Below are 25,939 nucleotides of genomic sequence, written 5' to 3' on the forward strand. Positions count from 1 at the left end.
GAAATAAATTCTTGCCACAAAGTGTACTCAAAATGTTATCGAAAATGGCTTTGCTTATGCATCAAATATCGACCAACATTGATAATTCTTATAATTTTCTGTATATTGACAGCAACATCTAAACATCACTTCGCATCAGACATACGACTTCGGGTGACTCAGTTAAAACTATATTCCAGATTTGAAGTTTATACATTTTTTTCTACCTTTTCATTATTTGAAAAGCTGGTAAAAAACGGAAAATGTTCAAAATTATTATAATTCGAATATTTCGGTAGATATAAAAAAAGCACTGTAACTTCCCGAATCCACTTTCAAATAACTTACTAACGACTTCAACAACTAATTTACAGTTATTAAAAAAGGTTGACCTAAATTCTGAAATATTCGTCGGTGTCTCATTTTACGCTATGGTCAATTTCTCCCATGACAGCAATCGACAAGCCCCGTCATATGTCAATGTCACGAGTCGCTATGAAACTGATAACTTGGAATAATGCCTGAGTGCTACATTTTCCGCAATGACAAGACCTTGTATTTTTCGTGCATACAAAATTCCAAACCTGAAGAAAAAATACCGAAAAAGAAACAATAACAGTTAAATATTCAGCTGAGTCTCGTCATGACAGAACGTCTAAGAAGGACTCGTGAGATGCGCAATACCCGTAAAACAAATGTACATACACAGTTCTCGGAAACCAAGGAACTTATTCACGTGTCAGCACCTGTATTTTATTTTGAAACATATTTGAATAGATAGTAGTTTTCAGAAACGATATTTATTTGATATTCGGCACATAAAGATGCTATTTCCTTTACCATTTTACTATGATTACTTCAAAGTCAAATACGTACAGTGCTAATCTTTGAAATTGCAAATCAAGTAGTCTTAGAAGGCCGAAGAATATTTTTAAACAGATAATAATGCTATCCGTTACAGTCTGCTATTCCATGAAATTTTAATGAACCAACTGACTTCCGTTTAAGGTCAAACGTCTTGATACCAACACCACCTTCAAGCAGTCAGGTTTCTGGCATACGAAATGTCTGACCAGGGAATACCTCGTAGCACCTTCTCCACATTAAAGTGACCAGTGTCCATCAAACCGAGACCCATCCCCTTGCCCGGGGGTTAGGGGTGTTGTGTGAAACCCCACTCGCTACACCTAGGGTAATGCATGAATCCTGTTCCTTTAAACAAGATCCAACACCCACAGATCAAGAAAACAGACAAGCGTATCTTGCCGTCTTTGGTTTCGCCACTGATTGTCTGTAGAGGCGCTAAGCTGTCTGAGTCTACATAACTGGGTGCATTAGAGTCTACGCAATGACCACCCGAGTGACCAATCTGTCCCAAATGACCAGCCAAACAATGACCATAGCGAAGGACAATGACCATTATCAAGAATTTCACGCCCAACAATCATCGAACTGTCAATTGGGTTGTTTCGCGATGGCGCCGTACGATTCAAAATGGCCGCGGGGTGGCAAGGGTCCCGTCTGGGGCATATAATTATCGTGATCTATCTGAATACGTGGACGTTCGCCCGTGTAATCGGTCACTTTTGGCTAACGGACTAGACGCTACACGATTTGTCCATTTATAAATGCTAGACATGATCACACCCGAGTCGTATAAAATCGGCGGTACAATGACTTAGGTTAATCTGGGGAATATCATATGAGTGGAAATTGACACCAGCCTCTATTTTAACTCGGTCCGACTGTGCTAACTGCTGAAAGCAATTTGACATAGACATTAACTTCTAATATGAAACTGACTGCGTGAACTTATTGTAATTGAATACTTGGATATCCTGACAAGATGTCTTCAGTGTTATTGACAACAATAGCGTGTAATTAACATCAATTTGTAGCCCGTGGTCAACTGAAATCGACAATGGTTGTAATGAAGCTGCAGACAACCCCTGATGCTGACTTTTACTAAGCAGATGATAGGAGGAACACAAGGGGAGTTTTATCAATAATATCTTAAGACACGCACCTCACAATAATGCCCCTTTAACCGAATATACTAAAAGGAATTAACGGATTCTTTTCTAGTATTTTTTTTCAATATTGATCTTAAAGATAGACATCAGTACGACACACAAGGACTGTACTTTTGATGCAACTACAAGTATTCATATACTCAGTCTTTTGTATCTGTCCATGAAGATTTTAACAGCTTAGACTTAGCGTGAATATTTTAATATACTCAAGGTAACAATTTGAGCAACATTCTACATGATGGGTAGCGGGTGGGTTGTGCATTTGTCCGGCATGCAGAACATCAGGTGCAATCTCTGGAATGCCAAATAGACATGTTTACCAGCGTTACTGGGTGTTGTTCAAATCGCGATAACACCATTCACTCTCTCCCTCCATGAATGAAATTGTCGGATGGTTTATTGTTTCCAAACGAACATGGTAATGCATGTCAAAGGTCATGATAATGTATGTCAAAGTTCATGATAATGTATGTCAGAGGTAAGAGAAATAAGATGCAAAATATGCTTCTTATTGTGATGATGTCTAACTTAATATCAACTAATATGAGACCAATACACCATAGATTTTGAACATTTCTAAAAAAACGAGGTAGCACGTTGGTTTTGTACAATAAGAATTGAACCTTTTCTCAAGTTGGCATTTCTCAAATACTCTGTACAAGACGACGTATTCAGTTCAATAACAGACACATCTAGACCTAGCAAAGTCAAGGAGAGTTAGTTGTTAAACACTACCACACACAGAAAATTCGATAAAGTTGTTCGCACGATGTGTAAATTTACCGATCCTTGAGTAGGTGCACAGAATGGTCAAACATTCCAAAATGTCGGACATATTTTATCTTTTGTGAAAAAAATGGTGATAACTGCTTGCGTTTTCATGACTTTCATAAATATTAAAACCTTCCCATTCAATAACAAAACACCCATGCGCCCATTACTATCCTACCAGCACTGACGACCACTGCACCTCTACTACAAACCCCTTCTTACCTACAACCTGCTCCGTGCTCTAGTGGTAGAGCGCCTTTCCGGAGAGCTGAGGTTTGGGGGTTTGATCCCCGTCCGCTTTATACCACAAGACGTTATAATACTTTACTTGTTGTTACCCTGCCTTGCGCTCCGCATTGAAAGGACTGCTCGGGGTCAGTATACTGTGTCTGAGTGGGGTATTCATGTTAAACCTTCGTTATGGTATCTAAGTGGGCTAGCGTTATGAAATCGGCATTAGTCCGGACTAGTTCAAGCAGCCACACACACGTCCATGCACGTCGCTATATGAGTGCAATAATCTTGAACGCGACGTTAAACCCCGAGGTTACATCCCACCCCACCTTCGTACCTACCACTTGATCAACCATCCCTGGATCTGTTTAACACTAGCAACCTACATCACAACTACCAAGAAAGACTACCGAATAATAGTTAAGGTATTAAATGATTCCTTATCTAAATATTCTCCAGTGTTCGGTCTCATTTATTTGTGTTTGTGTTACATACGTAATTGGACACTATTGTTCATACACAGCGCCGTATGCATACTGTGTTTATTCTGCAGCTATGCATCTATCTTCCATCATGGCATGGGCCACAACTTGAAACTCGCACACCATTTCGGTCAGTGGTTTCTCAATATTATATTAAGTGCAGCATGTCAGCCATTATGTGAGGTTTCCGAATGTAATCAAAGTTAAAAGCAAACAAAAATCTGTTGTTTTTTTTACTTCTTTTATTTCAAGTTTAAATAGTAAACAAAACACCACATACTCATCCTCCTGATATGTGTGGTTCAACAGCCACCCGCCTACTTTCCAACCATCCATCAACTCATCTACCACCCCCATCATCAACCAATTGATCTGCAACCTTCACAAACATCCACCAAGCCACCTAAACATCGACCCAGAACCTCAGTATTCATCCAACCTCCATCCACGTTCCTATAACCTTAACGCGCATCCACCATCTAGCCCTAACATACCCGTCACCAATATTCACGGACCTATCCATCTATAGTGCTGAAAGAACCCTCTCGCATCATCATAAATAAATGTACATATTCACCTTCCAGCTTACATAACAACTGTCCATCTCTCTATCCCTTCGTCACCAACCCCACTCACCTTCACCCCTCCTTCCTAATAGATTCGCATTCTCACTCCACAATGTCAGTGATATTCCGTTAGCAGGCACCTAGAGCCCCCTATCAAAAAGTCATTTGTAAACCCTATGGCGTCTTATCGGAACCTGATAACCCACCTGCCACCTTGTCCTAACTTTCTCGTCTACACACCCTTCCTTCATACTCTACGTCGCCAAACATTTTATCCTGGTGACAAAACTAACAAATTAGTTTGCCATTTTCTGTATAAGCTTCGTTCATCAAAGAAACAGACGCTCGCCTAGACAAGCAGTTCAAAGCCGAACGACTGGTGTTGAACAGCGCCGCCTCGTTTTCTTGTATGGGAGTTATTTCCCCTTAGTTCTGATGAAAGTTTCTTGTGTGTGGAATTTGAAAGGTGATTCAAACATAACTCTAAGGAATAACGTTTTTTATCATTCAAAGAATATGCAAAAGGATTTCATGGCAATCGTGTTAACATATTTAAAAGCTTTTCACATCTTCTGAAGGCGGGGAACAAGTTGTTGCGTGGTAAAAAGTGTCGTAATTCGCCTTTTTTTCCTATAACTGTGGTAGGACCAACTTATATTCGGGTTCGAATCCCAGGTTAATCCCGCTGATGCCCCTCAGTATAGAAGCACCACACATGTATCCATGGAAACAAGACAATAATGGTAAACGTCAGCGATCACTGTCACATTTTGTTTTACTATTTATCTAACACGTATTATACCTGAAATACCGTTCATGTGCGGATCGGGGGGGGGGGGGGGGGGGGGGTCCAAGGGGTCCGGACCACCACCACCCTTATGAAAACCAAATGCAGTGTGTTGCAGGCAGTAAAATTGACTGAGAGAGGATTTTGATATTTTGGACCATTTAAAAAATGCTGGATCCGCCCTCGCCGTTCACAAAGCGTCGTCCGCTGATTTTCAGAGATCATCTGTTTGTTTCTGCTGTTTTGCCTTTTACGCTCAATGGAAGCTGTTTCGTCGGATAACTGAGACCGATTTTTCTCAGCCGTTGTCGTGTTATATTAAACACGCCCTTCTACAAATTTTATATATATGTTCTTCAGTAAATATATCTTATATAAGAAATATGTAATGTTAAATGCTTTAAAAGGAATAAATATGCATGAAAATCGTCTCAAACAAACAGATAAATTCCCCTTGTACACAACCAAATGTCGCGTTTGAGAGCCAAGACCTGAGGCCGAAAATGTTACACCATGTTAACTAGTGAATGAATTTATCCTAAAGCTTATCAAATTGCAGCATATTATGATATCATTTACGACCAAACCCTGACCCAAACAGTGACAGATTCGTGTAATTATTTCTCTCCAATATAATATCATAAAATCACGGCGTGGAATGAGTAATTTAAAGTTTAAACAACGACTGCCCCCTTTCTCAACACATCATATCTAGTCTGGTCTAAGAATGATTGCTATGCTGACCAGACCCGAGTGGAATGCATGGCGATCAATAATAAATGAAGAGAATGTTAAACACCTTGTTTTCTCTCTCCTAATCATTCTGCTATTTGAAGACCCTTTCTAAATCTTAACAAAATCATTCGTGAACTTGTCATACTATTTGGTGTAAGATGTTTCCGAAGCGAGGTATAGAGTATGTTATCCCAATATGAGAACACTTCAAAGAAGTTTAGAATGCAAACGAATCCGTTATTCATAGACCGGCGTTTGATACTTTTGTCCACAAAATTCTCTATTCTTTGATTCCCTGTTTGTTTTAATTAATACTTTAAATTTCAAACCGAAAACAGTCTCACCTCATATTTCACAAAATATTTTCCAATTTGGCTGAACTGATATCCCATTGCGCCATATGTCTATCATTGATCCTATTAAACAATGAAATTAAACAATGTTGTTCTGGAATAAAAAGATAATTTTTGTGACAAATGTAGTGTCTAAATTAGTCGACTAAATTAAAAACGTCAAAAAAACAAAATAAGGGCCATGTTTCAAAGTGGATTAACACACGGCTATTTAGAAAGTTTTCCTTCGGAACAACAGTGACTAAACTATAAACCTGTTGTATATCTCCAGATCAAACTAACAGGGGCTAAATTGTTCGAGAAAACGAGACCAACATGTGTTTTATTAGCGGGAGTCTTTTGCATGCAAAGAACTGTAAACCGCCCGGAAAACAATAGAGATATGCATGTACAGAAGCAGTTAAATGCAAAAGCGACGAAAATCAGCGACAGATAAAAACCGAGATAAAACAGTTTAAATCAGTTCAGCTCGAGAGATCATGTTTTGTTAAACAGCATTTGCGATTCAACAGAATCGGCAATTTCTTAATTACTTTGTGAAGTGGAGAGAAAATGAAATTGACAAATGTAGATCGTTTGATGTTTCGCCATAATGCTATTATGACGACTGTGGGTTTGGAAATAACTACTAAACACATTTTTTGGTAACAAAGACAGTTATGAGAGTAAAAAAGGACTAATCGTCCATAGAAATATATATCTCTGCGCACGCAGCTGTTGGTTGAACCAATTATACGGATTTGAAAATGAAACGGATAGACATATTTGCTTCTAAATATTCCCCGCGGAAGCCAAATGTTCCTGAATGTGTGTAAACGTTGATAATGAGAGTAGGGTGTAATTTAACACTTAAAGGAGTTAAGTGAAAACTTTAACCTGAGTCTTCAACCGAACTCGGAACAATTACGAGGTGCTAGGTTTTGAATGGGAAAACGCACACGTCACGAACTTGCGCATCGCTCTCCCACGAGCGATAATTTGTTGGTAGCCAGTTTACCATGGTAAGCGTTAAAACTAAGGAGAAGAGGCAATATCCTCATATCGAGCGGACCCTCCCGAGATTTCTTGGCAAAAGGTGCCATTTTTCACATTTAGATAATGCGTAATGAGTTTTTCCTGAGGAGAAATGGTTGTTCGTGTTGTTAAGAAACCGCCTTAAATGAAAATCTCATGTTTCTCAACACGGCCAAAAAATGATAAGGAATACCCCTAAAGGGCTCCTTGAGTGAAGAAATCAATTTACGCCACAACAGCAGGAGAAATTTGACTAAACATCGAAATTGCGGAATATGTTTTATCGCGGAACGAAATGTGTGACTGTCATGCGACAGGCCAATCTGTTTCACTCTGCGCGAACTCAGTCCGCTCAAAAACGAAACTCGTTCTCTAACAAGGGACGATTATCGTTAGAACTCGGAGCGTAAATATTCATTGAAAAAGTCACTTTTCTGGTGTGAAAACGATTATCAATAAGATTCTTGATTGCCACCGTCAGCAGAACGCAAGGAAGGTTGCTTCGTTTCCGTTAGCTATTCATTGTCCGGAGGAACAGTGTGAAAGAACATATTCAGTTTCAATGTTTATACTCTGCACATTAACGCGAGATTGTCTGCTGAAATGTGTTTCGTTAACGTGACGTTCAATTTGCATTACCTTGTCCAAGTCAACGAGGCCATGGACAATTGAATAATTTGCAAGTCCAAGACCGACAGAAAGTAAACAACAATTTGGAACCTATTTTCGAATGATATATGGCCATTTCTCACTAAATGATTGCTTTAAAGAAACGCGAAACCACAATGGAGGCTTTTTAACCCGCCTGCAGCACTCAGAACAAAAGTGATTCCATTATAAGAATGACACCTTCTCTATTCTTCTGTATTTATTTCTAACGGTTATTAATGGAAAAAAACTCATTTCCCGATAGAGTTAAAAGCTAGCGAGAAAATTCACAAAGACAATTTAATTTAAAAATATAACTTGATATTATTTTTATCATACAAACTTCATATGCGTAATACAGACACTACTAACTGTCGTTTTCATTGACCATTCCGCCGAACACCGGACATTGTCACTGACGAGCTACAGCTATCTAAACTGATGAGCAAAAGAAACTATATTTCTCAGTTGATTTCATCACATATTTGATTTTCAATTGAAAATATCTTAAGTTAGCAATATTATATTATATTAACATTATATAATATTGCTGACTGTGGCGGTAAACAACAAAGAAAGACAGAAAGGAAGAAACAACAACAAACTGTTGCAGGAAGTTGTTATGGTTAAATAGACAATCAATGTAACAACAACACTTTCAATTTTCAATTACATGTACAATACATACACACGTGGTATACTTTCTTTCGCCCCTCAGTTTTACGTCACTGTTGTTTCCGACAGTGGTATAGCCTAGTGGTTAAACCGTTGGCGCAGACCCGGGTTGTATTCCCCACATAGGTACAATGTGTGAAGCCCTCTTTCCGGTGTCCCCTGCCCTGATATTGCTGGACTATTGCTAAAACGGCGTAAAACCATATTCACTCGCTCGCTCACTCACTCACTCACTCACTGTGGTTTCCTCAATGACGTCACTTTATAAGTGCAATAATCCTTAACCATATTTCACCTAACCTCACCACAAAATAATGCTTATAAAAATATGCCTGATATACTGGAACGCGATAAAAAACGCGATAAAAAAAATCAAACGATTTGCTTTGAACACAGGACTATCCCATCACCCCGTATTTAAACTGATTGTCTCCGAATTATCTCCCTTGTCGAAAGACTCAGGGAATACTGAAAGACACCACTGAATATTATTCATTTTAATTCCCTTGCTTGCATCATTTTTTAACTATACAGAGTCATTCTCAAAATATGTCAAATACTTTCTCAGTTTTTAACAACAGTACCATTTAGTTTGTGTACGACACACATGACTGTTAGCCATCTCAAAATGTATAAGGTCCATGGACAAAGTTAACGGTCTACAGTCTTTCCACGCTTAAATAAGATCGTTCTATGTAGTGCATACCAGGTATGTCTGTACTGATGCAGTCACTTTGAAAAGATAAATGGCGGATGGAATTTAATCGTTTTCTGAGCTGAATATAAGCATTTGAAGACCAACATATTGCAAAACAGATAAGAGGGCTCGGGAAAATATAATTGCTACAGTTTAAATACAATCCAGATGAAAATTACATCTTCTTGCATTTTCAGGAATGCCCTGAAAATGTCCGTCCTATTGAAAGGAAAACAACCCTACAAGTATTGAAAGAATTACGAACAATATTTATGACCAGGTCATCCCAAATATTTATTGACCAATCAGTAAGAGATAAAACCTAGAGATGTTACAACATAATAGAAGCAGTGGTTCGTGTATATCAATAATAACTATATAACTAAATACAACAATAACGTATGATTTGGTCTGTCGGCATTTTAAGCAAATTTGAGATGAGAGAGAAAGACGTTTAGATATTCTTTGAAAATCACAGATTACATGTACCTTCTTTTTATATTTTTTACATCGGTCGATAACACACACAGCTACACCCAGGGGAGTCCAACATTAAGCCCCGAAGAAGTGTTGGGGCTTCTATTATCCTTGGCACAGAGGTCTGTTGATTCAAACACTATCCTTTCTGTGATATATTTTATCACAAGTGAGGTACTTTAGTAGATAATGAAGTAACTTGACGTGTACACTAAACGCCCTCATTCTTATATCATAAAAATGCAAACATTTGGACGTAAAGTGTTGTTTTTATAATATATGCTCATGGACATCTTGGTATGCCTGCATCTTCTTTGGGCATTCCTCACACATCAAGCTGACATGCCTTGATATAGATGGAATAATGTTAAAAGCGGCGTTAACCCAACTCACTCACTCACTCGTGGTATGCTCAAGGCTATGGAAATAACTTTGTGGCTTTTATATAAAGATTGATGGTTTTATTGACAACAGCTGCTTATAAATGTAAATTCTCTTTCAGAAGAAATGTTGACAAACGACATTGTGCGTTAACCTGAATGTAGAATTTATGCATTCACGGTTATAAATTTTCTTCACGAATTGTGAAAATTCAAATTGGATTCACGCACAGCAATATTTCAGTTTTTCAAGATTTACAGCAGGCAGCGATTATAAATGCGATACCAATCCAACTTCCTGCCTGGAATGTGCAAACAGAATAAGGAGATGTATTACCTATTGAAACATCCATATGTGTATATAAGGTGCCATAGATTTTAGATTGGTGAAGAAATATCCGCTATCGGATACCCGCTGAGTGAAATATACAACAATTAGATGCTGCATATTTCAGGAAAGGAGTCGTCGACAACAGTTTTAGTAGAAGATTTACACGGTCGTTTGACACGCTGGTATTGTATATTTCACAGAAATATGCAGCCACCATTGAATTAACAGGCCTTTCTTCTTAGAAATGAAAGAGGTTGGCAGGATCGTATATGCGCTGACATTGTAGAAGAAGAATTTGAAACCTTTGTGGTGAGACATGGCGCTGTTTTGTTGAAGGAAAACACCTTTTGTTGCCGGTGACATTATCACGATGGACTTGGAATGTGACATACGGTGAATCTGACATGTCTTGAATCTTGAACTATCTTAGAAAGGTATATTTCATCCTTCGGAGTTTTTGAAAACCGCAATTTTGGAGCATGAGTCCGATCTGTATATTTAAATTCCCATTCTTAACATGCGTAGCGAGGAATAATAAAGATATGAGGGTGGCAAGCGACTCACAATAACTTATTACTTTAGTTGTATATTACATTCTGCATATTGTCAGACGAGGTTCCCTGACATAGATTACAATTAATTAAATGGGCTCGAAGTGAGATTTGGACCATGAGAGAACTATCTTCGTATAAGGTGATTATATGCTGTCAAATGCACCAAATGTACCTTGTAGCAAGATAAACATGTATACGAGCCGTAAATGTCTATTTCTGACGAAACATAAATCAGATTTATGCGATGATGTACATGCTCCTAAAGTGTCAGCTATATAACGTAAACCTACAAGAAAACGACTTTTTCCGAATAAAACTTACATGTGTCAATGATAATATGAAAGCCTATCAACAAAAACTAAGTTTGATTGATTGTCTTTCAAATATAGCCAAAATTGTCAACGATGTCAATCCGAAACAAAGGGAGATAAACGGACAAAAGAAGCCCTTTTAAGTGCAAAGGCATTTTCAAAAGTTCATGGAGGTACGTCTCATTGATAAAACGTGGTCTTAAATCCTCCGCAATTACCATATTATTCCCCTAGTTCGTGCACGTCACGTGGAACAAGCTGAGAACTATTTGTAAGGAAGGTAGTACCTATTAAACTTCTGAAAAGAAAACTGGAACGTTTTTGTCCACCGTTGAAGATTTTCCACCGCAAATGATGTGAGCGGGCGGCTAGCCACAATGACTTCAAATTATGAAATCACTACGCGTGACTTGACTCTGTCTATTGAGGATGTACCACTATAGCCCATATCATTGCGTTTATTTGCCGTCAGCGTAATAGTTGCCATAAAACAGCGGGATGCGATCACGTCTTATATGCGGAGCGTCGATGGTGCTCAAGCGGCGTGAAAGACAAATTATCATGTACGTAAGCGATAAAAGTTGTCAAGGGGGGCCACTCTGGCGTGAAAAAAGAAAGGTACCACAGTTAGAGAAATTAGGATGAAAGAAAACGACAGGATTTGCACTCAAAATCGACAAACTCACAGTGGTTTATGGGTATAGGCGGTACGAATGGCGTCTCAAGTTATCGTTTCTAAACAACAAATCAAATAAGCTTTTTCTGTTTTTATTGCTTTTTTTATTCTTTGTTGTTTGCATTAGATAGTTTAATAGTCAATAACTTGGCATAAACATCGCACTGAGTGGTGACCTTTGGGGAGTATTTGTTATTAATGTGTGCAACCAGTGCAATCAACATGTGGTTGTTATACGATGTATATGCATTATAAGGTCTTTTGTTGAAATAAACATTATCAAGGTACATAGTAGTTAAAATATGTATCTAACTACAAGGATATACAAACTAACAAAGAGCATTAGATGCTTGAAAGGAAGACAGAGCTTGGACATTCTTTTCAGTTATATGACGGCGTGTCGGATTAGTGTGGGTGCATGGGGATAACAAGGGCACATTGCTGGACCGGTGGATGGAAAGACACGTTATCCGCTAACGTCAATGATTAAGTGATACAAAATAAACATGTTTGTACTCAACACTAGATCAGTGATAGAAATGAAATATGTTGTTGGTTCTCAAATGTGCCAGGGGGCGGACATAGAGACCTTTATATGTAGCTCTTTGATAGATGAAGAAATACATCTGATCCATCTTCCAGCTAGATGCCGTTTTAGGAAGGTAGTTCTCTCATGGTGCATATCTTACCAGCCGTTGTAAATTAGAGAGTATGCCCCCTTCCTTTGTAGTAAATTAATTATACCCTTTTCAACTTCTGAATTTCCAGGTTTATCTTTTTAGTCATCCACGAACAATGAATACAATGAAGGTATTCTTAACACGAGTGCAACAGCAAGTATTTACAATTGAGAAGATCGGCGATTGATGGCAAAATCTTTAGAACGCTTAAATCGGAGGACTGCAGCATTGTCATCCAACTATCCCTTGGAATAGCATAAGTATGTACATTGAAAAATGGGAAATATTTTGAACGAATATTACCATATAAGGGGCATATCAATACAAACTGAATTTCATTTTCAATTACATGTAAATTACATAATGGACAAAACCGAAGTGTCTTATCGATGCCCGTTCTCCTCCTTATATTATGCATATTTCCGGTTCACCAATCCTTACAAAAGTAAGTTTCTGTAAAGTAAGAATATTGTAACCGTACAATTGTGATTTCATTTGTGTCACTGGCTGTCTAAAACAAGGAGTTCGGAACCCGGTAGATATTGATCCCCATATACAACCCGTAGCCGATTCTCATACAGACTGACCCTGATGTCACGTGACCTACATCCCTCTGTCACCATTACAATATTGTATTAATAGGCTTTGCGTACGTATACACAAAACCCGTACTCACTCACGTAACAGTGTGAAAAGAATATCACAGATTTAAAGAGTTTGTCAATATCTGAGAAGTACATTAATTGTTCAGGAAAAGCTAAAACAAACACATTGATTGCTGTACAGTTGGCAACATATTACAAAATGCTATAAACATGGCCTTGTTTGAACGGGTGACACAAATGGTTATGTGATTTTAATAGTTTGTTTCGTAAAGCTTGCGTTTGTTTCCGTCATGGTGGTGTGGGTTAGGGATTACGTAGAACCAGTAACGAGAATGAACCACTCGCCACGCGTGTCCTTCAAAGGATCTGGGTCCAGTCATATCTGGTGCTTACATAGCCTTATCATTAATAAAGCCTCATCTTCATATATATCATAACATGACGTACCCCTAAGGCAAGTAGTGTTATTTTAATTTCACCCATCACGTAATTGTAAATATGTAAATGGGTAACTATGTGAACATAATAGCTTTAAAACAACACAAAGTACACGAGTAGTTTTATTTTATTAGAACAAAGAAATCAAAATTATTTTTTTATCGCAATGGTACCTCGCTGTCTCGATATTTTGACTCGAATGCGATGCAGCACTACTGATTGTTCTGATGTATAACTATCAATATAACATACCGCTTGTGTCTATTTTAAGATAAAATATGGCCCGATATCTCGAACATTTTCCCGACTGTATAACTACCAATCTAAAAGACAACTTGGAAATTCGAGCCATATTTATTGACCGATTTCTGGTGACGGTCCGAATATTATGCACGTTCTCATTGCTTAGAATTTTCTAAAATTGAACAAATATGAATTTCCTTCAGGTGATAACATTTATAAATATCCTTTTATAGTGGAAATAAACAAGCTTGATGCCAAAGACTTATTCAAATATTTTCTCTCAGTTAAAAGTCCGGCAACAGAAGAGCACATGCATCAAAGCACTTCATAAGGAAAACATGAAAATGCAATGACACCATGTGTTCAAGAAATGATAAAAGTATGTTGGTCTAAACATCACAAGAGAATTTCACTTGGAATGTTTATCCAGGTGAGCTAACGAAAAAGCAATGTGTTAAAAGTTTTGCCAGTGAAAAGCATCAGCGCATAAACCCGTCACCTTGGCACCACCCCACCCTTTTTAATTTTTTTCCAATATGGATTTCTTTACAAAAACATATCCGCGTTGTCATTAATGGATCTTGAGAAATATACCCCGCTGTTGATATGTCAAATTACACACAAAGATGCTCGTGTTCCGCAGCTATATGGCGATATTAAATAAAGCCGGGACGGTGATGTAACACGCCTTACAATAAGCGTCACGCCCTTGTAGAAGCCATTGATCTTCAGACCACGAATACCATAGAAATTAAAGATTAAGACGACCGCATGAGCGTTTTGAGGAAGTTTGTTGCCATCAAAGAATCGAGATTATAGAATTTAAAATTCATTTGTTGAGAATAGGTGAAACATCAATATAGACGAGTGATGTCACGTTTGCTTGTATGTATCTTACATATAAATGTTTATCTATCCCAAAACATCGCCATCAGGAAGTTATGTCACGTTATACGATTACATCTCACAAATACATATTAATTCCTAGATCTCTAAATTCTCGTTATCTCGAAGTTAAGCCAAGGTTCTAGCTTACATTTTTCAAATTTATATAATTTCTAGATCTCGAAATTTTCGATATCTCGAAGTAAACAAGGGCTCTAACTTACCTTTTGAAGATACATATTAAGTTCTGAGACCTCGAAATTCTCAATATCTCGTAGTTGCGCCAGGGTTCTAACTTACATCTGGCCAATACATATCAATTCACGATCTCGATATTGCGACATTTCGAAGGTACGCCTAGCTTACATCTCACCAATACATATTCTCGTTATCGGGAAGTAAAGCCACGGCCTTACTCGCAAGTTACATGAACACATTAATTTCTCTGTGTGAGTAATTTCACTCTCGCGCCTTTAATGACGACATAACCGATCTCACTTTATTTGCAGAAGTGTTTGGATACATGAAACATGAACTTTATATCTGGCGTACCTGGTGTACAATCACCTCTCGATACACCGACTTCTATTGTCTCGAAGTGAAACTTATCCAGATTAGCCATTCATATTATCGAAAACCACGGCTGCCTCCTGTTTCTCTTGCATTTGGAGGCAACGGGATCACAGTGAGTAGCGTCAACTGTAAGTAGTTTTAAAAGTGTCTATCCCTAATTAAGTCGGTTCACATTACAAGTTATCAATAATGGGTCATAAGCCATTAGCGTGTTTCGTGCCAAATCCAATTATGTATTATTATAAAAACCTTTAAAATGGAATTATTGATGAAATGTTGTAAATAAACGTATGGCAGCGATTCACCTGGATTTCACTTCTGCTAACTGTGTCACCAAATTTACACGGCTTGCACGACTCAGTCATCTATTTGCAGAAGTTAAACGATATTTAGTTCTGCAACTTTATACGAAAGAAAGTACCGCAAATGGGCAAATGATGTGCACAGTGATAAGTGGTGTACACAATTCTATATGTATCTGTGGGTTTTATGTATTATACAGCATAACGGGAACACCTTTAAGATGAAGGTCTCGGCACAATCTATATCGCCAGTGTCAAAATGACACAACAAACTTTTATTGCAAATGGTCTCTAGGACGCAGATTTTAGGCATTTTCCCACTCAGCAGGGTAGGATATGAAAAACCAAGAATATTAATCAGGGCAAATACTGGATTCGAACCCACCATCATATGATTTGGGCACGCCTCTGCGAATTCCGGTGACATTTCAACCCGTACGCCCTTCACTACATTCAAGTTGTTTGGGAACGTTTTTGTCTTGGAAGCGATGGTTACCTAGTTCGTACTAACAACGCTTGATGAACATGACTGAGTCCAAACGAAGACAAATTTGATAGCGAACTGTGGTTGGAACTGCAGTTGGCGCGACAACCAGGTCGGTTCTTTCTTGCCTTAAAGAAACTCCAGACATCACCTATGTACATCCTCATCGAATTCGTCAAATATTTCGCTATTCAGTGACGTTTCTTACAAGAATGATTTGGAACAAGACCTGAAACATACCTGATGGAGAGAAATCGAGTCTGGACCAGAAATCCAGTGACTGACATCATGATCATCGATCTACGCAATTGGGATACGATGACATACTCTTATTTTCCTGGAACATTTGTTACCCTGGAATATTACAATTATTATTACAATTCGATCACAGTACTGTATTCTCAGCTCCCTGTGGTTTTGTATGCAACCCAAGATGTCAGACGCTAGGAGGTTCTGTATCTCATAGTGTGGGATACCCACTTAAGAGGACACGTCTCGCTTTATTGCAGTTTTAAAAGGAAATCTGTCATATCAATGACTCTGTATAACAATTGCCTAAAATGCAATTAAAGAAGTCATTTTCAGCGACCCGGTGGTGATTATAACTAGCTTTACGTTTGTTCAGAAAATCAATACTATTCTTTGGTACCTTAATTATTACTTGATGGAGACTGCAATGCAGATGCATAGTTCTGTAGTTGTGTTGTGCTCAGAAAAGCATGGGACCGCACCAACGCTTACTTTCCCATCGATGCAAGAAAACCGTCTGATTTCAACGTAGACATGGCAGATTCAGTGATAATAAGATAAGTACATGTTCCAAGCTCTGAGTCCATCAACTATTTTTGATTGACAACGAGAGGAACATTTAATTTACTTTGAAAGCTTGACAATAAATCATTTGTACTCATCATATTTATTGCTGCCTAAAAGTAGCTAATATTGTTCCATTAAAACATGTAAATATGGCACAGATCATTCCATGGTGTGTCTGTTATAAGCATACAGTTAATGTTTGTGCTTGCTTTTCACTTTTTCTTGCAGAATGAGACTGTGACTCAATAATGGTCACACCTTCTGCTCACCACGTATATCGCAGACCGAATGCCGAGCTTTGTTGGCGAGACACGTCCCTAAGAAAATGGTTGTCGTGGCAGGTTTGATTTAAGTCCTTAAAGCACTCTTTGTATGCTAACTAAACTTTAATTATGAAGATCAACCTGACAGTACACGTTACCACAAAGACACTGCGACAATGTCACTAATTACAACATCTAGGGAGTGAATATGGTTTTGGGTCGCTAACATTCCAGCACTATTACGACAGGGAAACGCCTTAACCACAAGGCTACCCCACCGGACCATTAACATCTAGACCTAGGCTGGAAATGAGAAGAGGACGGTGGTGCGGTCTTCCTTCAAAGCAATTTATTGAGTGCTGATACTAAGGATCTTCGTTGTTTGGGGTACTCAAACATAATTCATATTTGCGCTGATTTGTTTATTCTGGAATAACAATTTTATCTTAAGAGTGCTCGTCTTGACACTGATAACTTCATGAAGACATCCCGGAGACCCGGGGTCGGGATTAACAATATACAACGTCAAAGCTAGAGAATAACCAGTCTCGATTACCCGACGAAACAAATTCCGTTGACGTAAAAGGCAAAATGGCGGAGAAAATTATATGAATCTACCACAGAAAACGGGATCTCTTGCAGATTATATTAAGAAAATGCTGAATGCTTACAAGATACAATAGAGTAACATGAAAGGGATATTTATAGAATAAAGCTGATAATTCAAGCTAAGCTTCGTAACACACTGGAATGTATTAAATTATTGTATACGTTATTCTTAGCCATTTTTGTGACCTTGAAACCGTAGAATGAGACAAGAGCACACATGTATTTTATACATGCTGAAATGCTTACAGTGTTTGTCTCTCTAAGAATGCAGAAGACGAATGAACCGCATACCAGTTTACTGTGACGCCACATGACATTACTTAACGTCATACTATTAATCGGCAAACGTCATAAGTGTAACATATGTACATGAATCCCCAGACTGAAGGCTTTTTAACCTGCGTTCTTCTTTTACAACGTAATTGAAACAGATTAATCAAACACGCGTTTAGAAAGGTGACCTACCGGTATTATTCCTGAGGTGAGGTGAGGTGAAATTGGGTTTAACGTCGCGTCCAAGATTATTGCACTTATATAGCGACGTGCATGCACGTGTATGTGTGTGTGTGGCTGCTTGTACTAGTCCGGACTGATGCCGATTTATAGTGCTAGCTCACTGAGATACCATGCCGCAGTTTAACATGAATACCCCACTCAGACACAGTATACTGACTCCGAGCCGACCAGTCCTTGTTTTAGCCCCTTAATGCCGAGCGCCAGACAGAGTAATAACAAGTACAATCTTTTAACGTCTTTTTGCATGACGCGGCCCGGGATCGAACCCTGGACCTTCCGCTCTCCGGGCGGACGCTCTACCACAAGACCACGGAGGCGGTCTATTATTCCTGAAAAAGAATGTGTCTTAGGTATATCCAGTTCATAGGTTGTGTTGCTGACTTGGTGTAATAAATGAGCAATCATACAACTAAGCAAAACTCGGTGGGCATTTGGAAATTTATGTCTACGAACAAAATACATGTAGAGGGGGATTACAGCTGTCAACGCGGAATATGTAATGGCGGTCTTCGCATTAAATGAAACCGTTTGTTGAAAGAGTGATACATTCACATGGTACACATACACACGTGTTGGTAATACAAACCTTACATTCTTGACGAAAGAACGCATGGTAATTTATATTGAAAATCCTTTCAAGTTAACATTATGAGTAATTCTAACAGAAAAATAATAAGACACTGATCAAATTAAGGATCCTGTGCTTAAAATGATTATGTCTCACATTGTCTGTTTTTAGTTTGGGTGTACACATATTACATGTGTGACGGATCATTATTGAAATTATATCTATATGTTTGTTGTAAGTGCAATATTCGTGGGTAGGAAATTAAGAATTTTCAGATAAACCAGCCGTACATATGTATTATACGAAGAAGATAGGTAAATACATCAAATATTTAAACGTCATCACCTGTATATGTCTTGGTAAACTTGGTCATGATGTATTATTAAATAATACGCATACATGTTAAACCTTAACTGACTAAAGTTTATCATAATAATATTTGGTATATGTTTTTAGCAACATGCTGCTTTCAAATATTTCTTTTGAAAAAGTTTAGTTTAGTTTAGTTTGTAGTGCCATTTCATAGCTAATCAGGATTGCAGGAGAAGAGGAGAAAATATAAAACGGTCTCATCTATAACACCTTGGGAAATCCTCTTAGAGCTGATTTAAGGGTCGATTTAGTTGCTGCCCTTTAGCCCGTAAGGAAAGACGTGTTGTTATATGAAGTAAGTCAATACCCCGATTTAAAAAAAATACTATAAAGAAGTTCAAAGTTTCTTGTCAGTTTCGTCGAGGCTAAAGATTATTTTGCTCTGCGCAGTTTTCTTAAGGTAGATAGTGTTAAAGTAATGTTACCAACGTATCTGCCATAGTGTTATCCCAGCGAACAGTCGACTGATAAATAGAACCAAGCAAGATATGTTATTCGTTGCTTTAGCGACTGAGAGTCTGGCGGGTCGGTAACTTTCATCATTAGGTGGCCTAAATACAATGATATAATACAATGTACAACTTCATCATATCATTATCCTGACTTTTGTGTAACAATGCATTTATATGTGCAGATTTCGTGATGATATGAATGTACAGCATGGTCCGTGTGATGACCAATTGTGTTGAACTTGAACAATCTGATTACAATATGGGGACACCTCGTTAACATTGTGAGATTGAAGGTATATATCGAGTAATCCGTTGTTCGATACAAGCGATGAACACTTTTCCGGACCATAATATATATATATAAGATTAAAGGACATATAATGCTGATGGAGTTCGATTAACGAGGTTTCATAACATTGTCCATGTAAACAATTTGTGTCTAACAATATCTTGTAGAAGTTGTAAACATGGCCATTATCCTGTAAACATTTCATATAGTATTTTGTCAATTTCAAACGAGCACATGCCAGCAACTGTAATGTACCTAACACAAATCGGCGTACCTGTTTACATTTAATGTAGATTTCATGTACTAGTACCAATGTCAGCAGGTCATCGCTTTCATGCCAATTTCAGAATGACACAATTTACAAATGAACAAGGTTAAGATAAATTTGACTTGTACACTCCTGTTCTAGATATATGTTAATTTCATATCATCTCTTGATTGATGGCCGTTGTCTGAAACTAACACACTGACGCGGAAGAGGAATGTCCATTTCATGTTGAAATCCACATCCTTTGCAAACCCTCTCAATTACGAGTGTCAACGAGGAGGACCTTGGGACTTAATTGCTATTGTAGGGACGCGTGCCTTCCATTACTGCAGTCAACCGGTAGGCCTGGGGGATCACCAGTACTTATCTACATTATTTACATACTTAGGAATAACCCTTTATTAGGGTGTCATCGGATTGTAGCTGTCAAAGATTGATATACGACAAATTGGAAACAAAGTAGCGACACGCGCGTCAGTAATAGAGAGATTTAGCGTATTATTTCTTCAGCAATGCAAAGACGGTTCCTCTATAATACACTATATTTAAGATTTCTGTGGTGACATTACCACGTATGTTTCTAGGACTATGGCTTCTATGATAAACGTCCAATATATTTTTTTCAGTGATATAATTTTTCTGTTATCTGATGTCAACTAGTCCGTAATTAGTAACATCGAACCCTCTGCATATATCCGACAATTTCTTCCAGTATTCAGGATAGGAACAACTGTGTTATTAACGTAAATATTGTACATAATTACAGCTTACTTATAATGAAGTTTATTTTGAAGATAAATGTCATTTGAATCTCACCACAGATTCTTTTCTGAACATATCAGTCATATATTTGCAGACATTTATACAACGTTTCATATTTTAGGCAGTTGGTACGATGGTTTTGTATTTATTTTCAAAAGTAGTACGCAAGTCGATATGTCCGTATTCCAAATACTCTTATCTCCGTCCATCATGCAGATATACTTATTGGTAAGGGAATATAGTGATTAGTTGAATACAACACTTTTAGAAAATTTTGGGGAGCATTATCAAACATTGTAATCCGTTTAATTGCTTTTTGTTTCAATCTTATGTATTGAGGACTAAAATATAAACTATATACCCAGTCGAATACGAAATTTAACACCTAAAAAACATCAACGCTACACTATTAGTGCTAGATGGTCTGCAGATCATTGAACTGACCGCATCACCTTGACTGTGAACATCTGTGTGATTTTCTTCATAAAACAAGGTGTAGGAGTTGCACCAAGGCAAAACAAAAACATCTTGAACAAGGGTTTACATGAGAAATAAATTAACAAGTCTATGAACAGTTAATATTTCAAAACTTAACGTAAAATTCAGGAATTTAATTGACGAATATATACGATTACCAGAAACTAAACTACATTAAAAATATTGCTTCAACATCTTCAACATCTTAGTTATTACCCGTATCTTAGTCGTACCATAGTCGGCATGAGCATATGTTAATTTTACGTTGGTTCAACATCACACGTTCACATTAGCCACATGTTACATTGAAGCTTTTTATTTTGCTGTGCACACGGACTTCATTGTAACAAGTTTAAAGTTGTGGTTCATCTTCGTTCGGACAAATCGATCGATACTTTTTTAATACTAAAATTGGTTACTTCAAGTCCACAGTAGGCAGACAAGCGTAGTTCACCTCCCGTGTTCGCCTTCTCACAAAACATTGGAGTATCATAAAAAAACAGAATAAATATGTTCTTAAAGAATCTAATATATGCTACCAATTCAACCTCGAACAAGGCTATATATTCTTTCATATTCAAAGTCAGAACATAATCAGTTAACTTTGTTTTCAAACTTGATGAAACTTCATGTGAATGAAACATACAAATTTGATAAAACAAATACCATTTGAAAATTATTATAAGATCTTTAGTCGCACCAACCAGTCACCAAGACGTTCGTTATAGAAATTACATTTGAATAAAACACTGATATTTCAGTTTAACTGTGTTTGTCAAAATTTTAACCGAAAGAATTATTTCACATAAAACCGTGAGTAATAATGGTGAGACGTGTATGATTAATCAAAATTAATGTGTCCAACGTGGTAGCGAATTAAAAGAAAGACACGGTGCATATATATTTTCCTAATAACAAAAGATTTTCAAATGTCGCACTAGTCACATATGTTATTTCCATTAGAAACAATATCAGTGAATTGATTCCATTGAACACGGAAATTATACACAAGAGAATGTAGCACTGATTGGCAGTTTCCTACTATTGGTCTACATGTTAACAATTATGTTAAATCATTTGTCAGTGTCATAACGGATCTACCCATCCTGGACCGAACGAGACAGCCTTAATGTCCTCCAACGCGCCATACAATCACACCCCCATGTACGGGTGTGGGGGTGTGGGCTGGGGGTGCAAACTAAAAATTATGTGAAAAGCTTGATGATTGAAAAAGTTCATTCTGGGAGCAGTTCGCAGGCCGTGAGCAAAATATTAGTCAAATAATAGTTACAATGATTCTGTTATAGGTTTCGCAGTCGCTGCAATTAATATACACCAAAAGCGTGGGGGGGGGTGAGGTGTGTGGGGGGGTGAGTGTGCGTGCGTGCGTGCATGCGTGCGCGCGCTTGTGTGTGTGTGTGTGTGTGTGTGTGTGTGTGTGTGTGTGTGTGTGTGTGTGTGTGTGCGCGGGGGGAGGTTACGACCTATGCACACATACCCAACGCCACCTCTTTGGATCCAAGTAGGTTCTCCAACCGATAAGTTACACATTTCAAATATATCAGTCATGAACGTACATGATATAGCCAAACGCACACAAATTATGAAAATAACTAGTTATAATCGAATCCGTCGGATCTGTTGAAAATAATTGGGAATTGGTAATACTCACATGTGAAAGATTCATTAGTTACCTTGATTACTCCGAAAAAGCAATTATCACTTTATTGCCAGGTACTTGAAACGTTTCAGGGGAAACGAATAAAAATAAAACGTATGAGCATTATATTGCCACGCTTTCCTTAAATCTTTAACTACGACGAAACTGTGATAGCTCTTTTACACTAAACAATGAAAAGATACCCTTTCATCGGAAACAATGCTGAGTTGTATCGCAACCATTGTACACGCATTTGGAAGCATTGTTCATGTTTGCATAGAAAACACACTTAACCACAAAAATGTTCCCAAACCATGTCCTTCTTTCAGCAATGTCTTTGTTTGGAGTTTGGTTCTAACTCTCAACTGACCTGTACAATTATTGCTGAATCATCATTTGTACATATTGGGCCGCGGTGACGGATAACAAACGATTCCTGATGAGCAATGAACATTGTCATTAGCATCAAATATATTTTTTTCTGTGGCTGGGACAAACTGTTGTAGTAAGTATGTAGGAGATTACTTTATGTATCATTTCACATGTTCGGCATTGTTTAATTGTTTAATTGTTTATGTTGCACGTATGTGCAAACGTTAACTTTCATATTACGGAGTTTTGCACTGCCGGTTTAATTGTTTGTTTTGTAGGTATGCACAACAGCTTATTTTCACTATGCGTGTTTGGCACTGTTTAATTGTGTTGTTTTTCAGATATGCAGAACAGTTTACTTTCATCATACTTGCTTTGAATGCTCCATTTCTTATACAGTTTTCACCGGGTTGTTTTACCCTCTACATCCAATGGAATCTGTTTCGTTCAATAATCGAAACTGCTTATTCTCTAGTGTTCACGATTTGTATTATATTGCTCTGTTTAATTGTGTTGTATGGTTATAAGTGTGTACATAATTATATATAATGCATACATACTTAACACGAGTTGTTAAGTATTCCTAAAGATGAACAGGATGCATAGAGGCTTTAATAGTACATTCATATGAATACACTGAAAAAAACCCGTATATTTGACACGTGTTAGGAACGAACACTTGAGAGTTGACCAATTGACACTTAATTGAATTTTGTTGAAATTTATCCAAAAATGTTTTGCTTACAGAAAATATTTGTTTCTTTTCTAGAGCTTTTTTCCTGATTTTTCCAATTCCTGCATAAATAGGGTAATATCATTTGAAATGCTGAAGAAGCCCGACGTGTAAAGGAGATGCGCTAAAATATGTAGGATACACACATGTGTGGATATTTTATTCTGATATCGTTAGCTTCTTATTTAATTGTGGTAACGATTTCGATTTGGGTAATTATTTATATCTTTGCTTTTCAAACATATTTTTTTCCGCGATCATGTCCATAGAAAAATGCCAAGTTTTGTCAACACCAATACAGACAACATTGTTCGTGACTGTAACATCGTGAACACGTAGCGGTCAGTGGCGAAGTGGTCAGTCGGTGGTCATGTTTAGATAAACACGTTTTGACCTTGTAAAATAAAGGACCGTACCATACAATTATATTCTACGGTTACTTTTCTTTCTTACAGGCGATTATTTTACCAAGAAAGTATCCAAATGATCGATATGCGAATAGACAGTTTGAGGTAATACAAAATATTATAATAAGAAATTATTATATGTAGCGTTCAATGAAAATGACAAAAACGAGGTGTCATATATCATGGTAAAACTATTTTCTCTTAGAACAAGAAAACAGTATAAGAAAATTTATCGTTCAGACTGTCTGAATCTTAAGTGTATAATTTTTAAAACATTTTTTTACAAAGGTCAGCACAATATAGCAAATATCACGATCTAGCTTGTTTCATGTTCCGAACAATATGATAAGAATAGTATGACAGCAAACATAGAAACACGTCTCCTTTGAAAGGCACCAGAAGTCATGATGAACAGCAACCAGCTGCGCCGATGGAAATTATGTCATTTGAAATTGACGACTGAGGAATGAACCACAAATTGACGACTACGTGATAACATGCAGCGCACGGTAATGACGTTTTTCCGAAACAATAATTGTATACAAGAAACAATGATAAACAATGACCATTAAACAGTTTCGTAATTATTGTCCAAAGGATTACCATTAACATAAAACACACAGTTGAAACATTACGCTGTCATTTTATCTGGCAAAAATAACCAGGAAATCTTTTTATCAAAACATAATGCAAAAGAACAAAAGGTTTGTAATGAATAGACAAATCTACTTTAATTAAAATGTTCACATTTTGTACCCTTTACAAGCCAATACCGCGCACCAAACAAGCAAAATTGACAACTATATAAAATATTCAGTGGCTACAGACACATGATTAGCAAAGACATTATCAAATATGGCTGCACAATAACAACATGTTGTGCATATGTCAACACAAACATGCAAATTAGGCACGCATGCTTGTCAAAACTATATCTTTTTTATTAATGCATTTCGTTATCCTTGTCGAGCCATTATTTCGCAATTACAGGTCCACAAAGGAAATGTACCAGATCTACCTATATGAACAGACAGTGGTATAATTGTGCAAGTATTCTATTAAGTTTATACCTATCTACCCGAGTGTGACTGGGGAACACGGTGCAGCTTATTTCAAATCAGTCTTAGGTCAATTTCAAATCTACGACTCGTGGCATTGCGATATCAAACTCGTCGATATGTATATTTCACATCACGTTGATGAAGTAACGGGCTCGTTGTTTTACAGCCACGATGTATAATGACAAAATATGACTTATTCACAACCCTTGTTGCAAATTCTACCTTTGACTGAACACGGCAATGAAAACGTATGAATTTTTTCGACAGGTGCTTTCGCTTACCAGGCCCTTTTTGTGTATTTAAAAAAACATGAATTGCTTTGTTATAGAAAACGAATTTTGTTATCATCATTTCGCATCAGCAGGTCGCAACAGTTTTAGGATATGCTGTGGACTAACAGG

At 37.5% G+C, this 25,939-nt stretch overlaps 1 protein-coding gene across 1 annotated transcript in view; it reads right to left on the minus strand.

Annotated features, from left to right (window-relative positions):
* LOC124135001 (T-box transcription factor TBX2-like) overlaps positions 1 to 25,939 on the minus strand; it is a 91,508-nt gene that overhangs the window by 65,152 nt on the left and 417 nt on the right. The window lies entirely within an intron of this gene.

The sequence above is a fragment of the Haliotis rufescens genome, unplaced genomic scaffold (assembly GCF_023055435.1).
Source record: "Haliotis rufescens isolate VD_foot unplaced genomic scaffold, xgHalRufe1.0.p SCAF_15, whole genome shotgun sequence".
In the NCBI taxonomy this organism is placed as follows: Eukaryota; Metazoa; Mollusca; class Gastropoda; order Lepetellida; family Haliotidae; genus Haliotis; species Haliotis rufescens.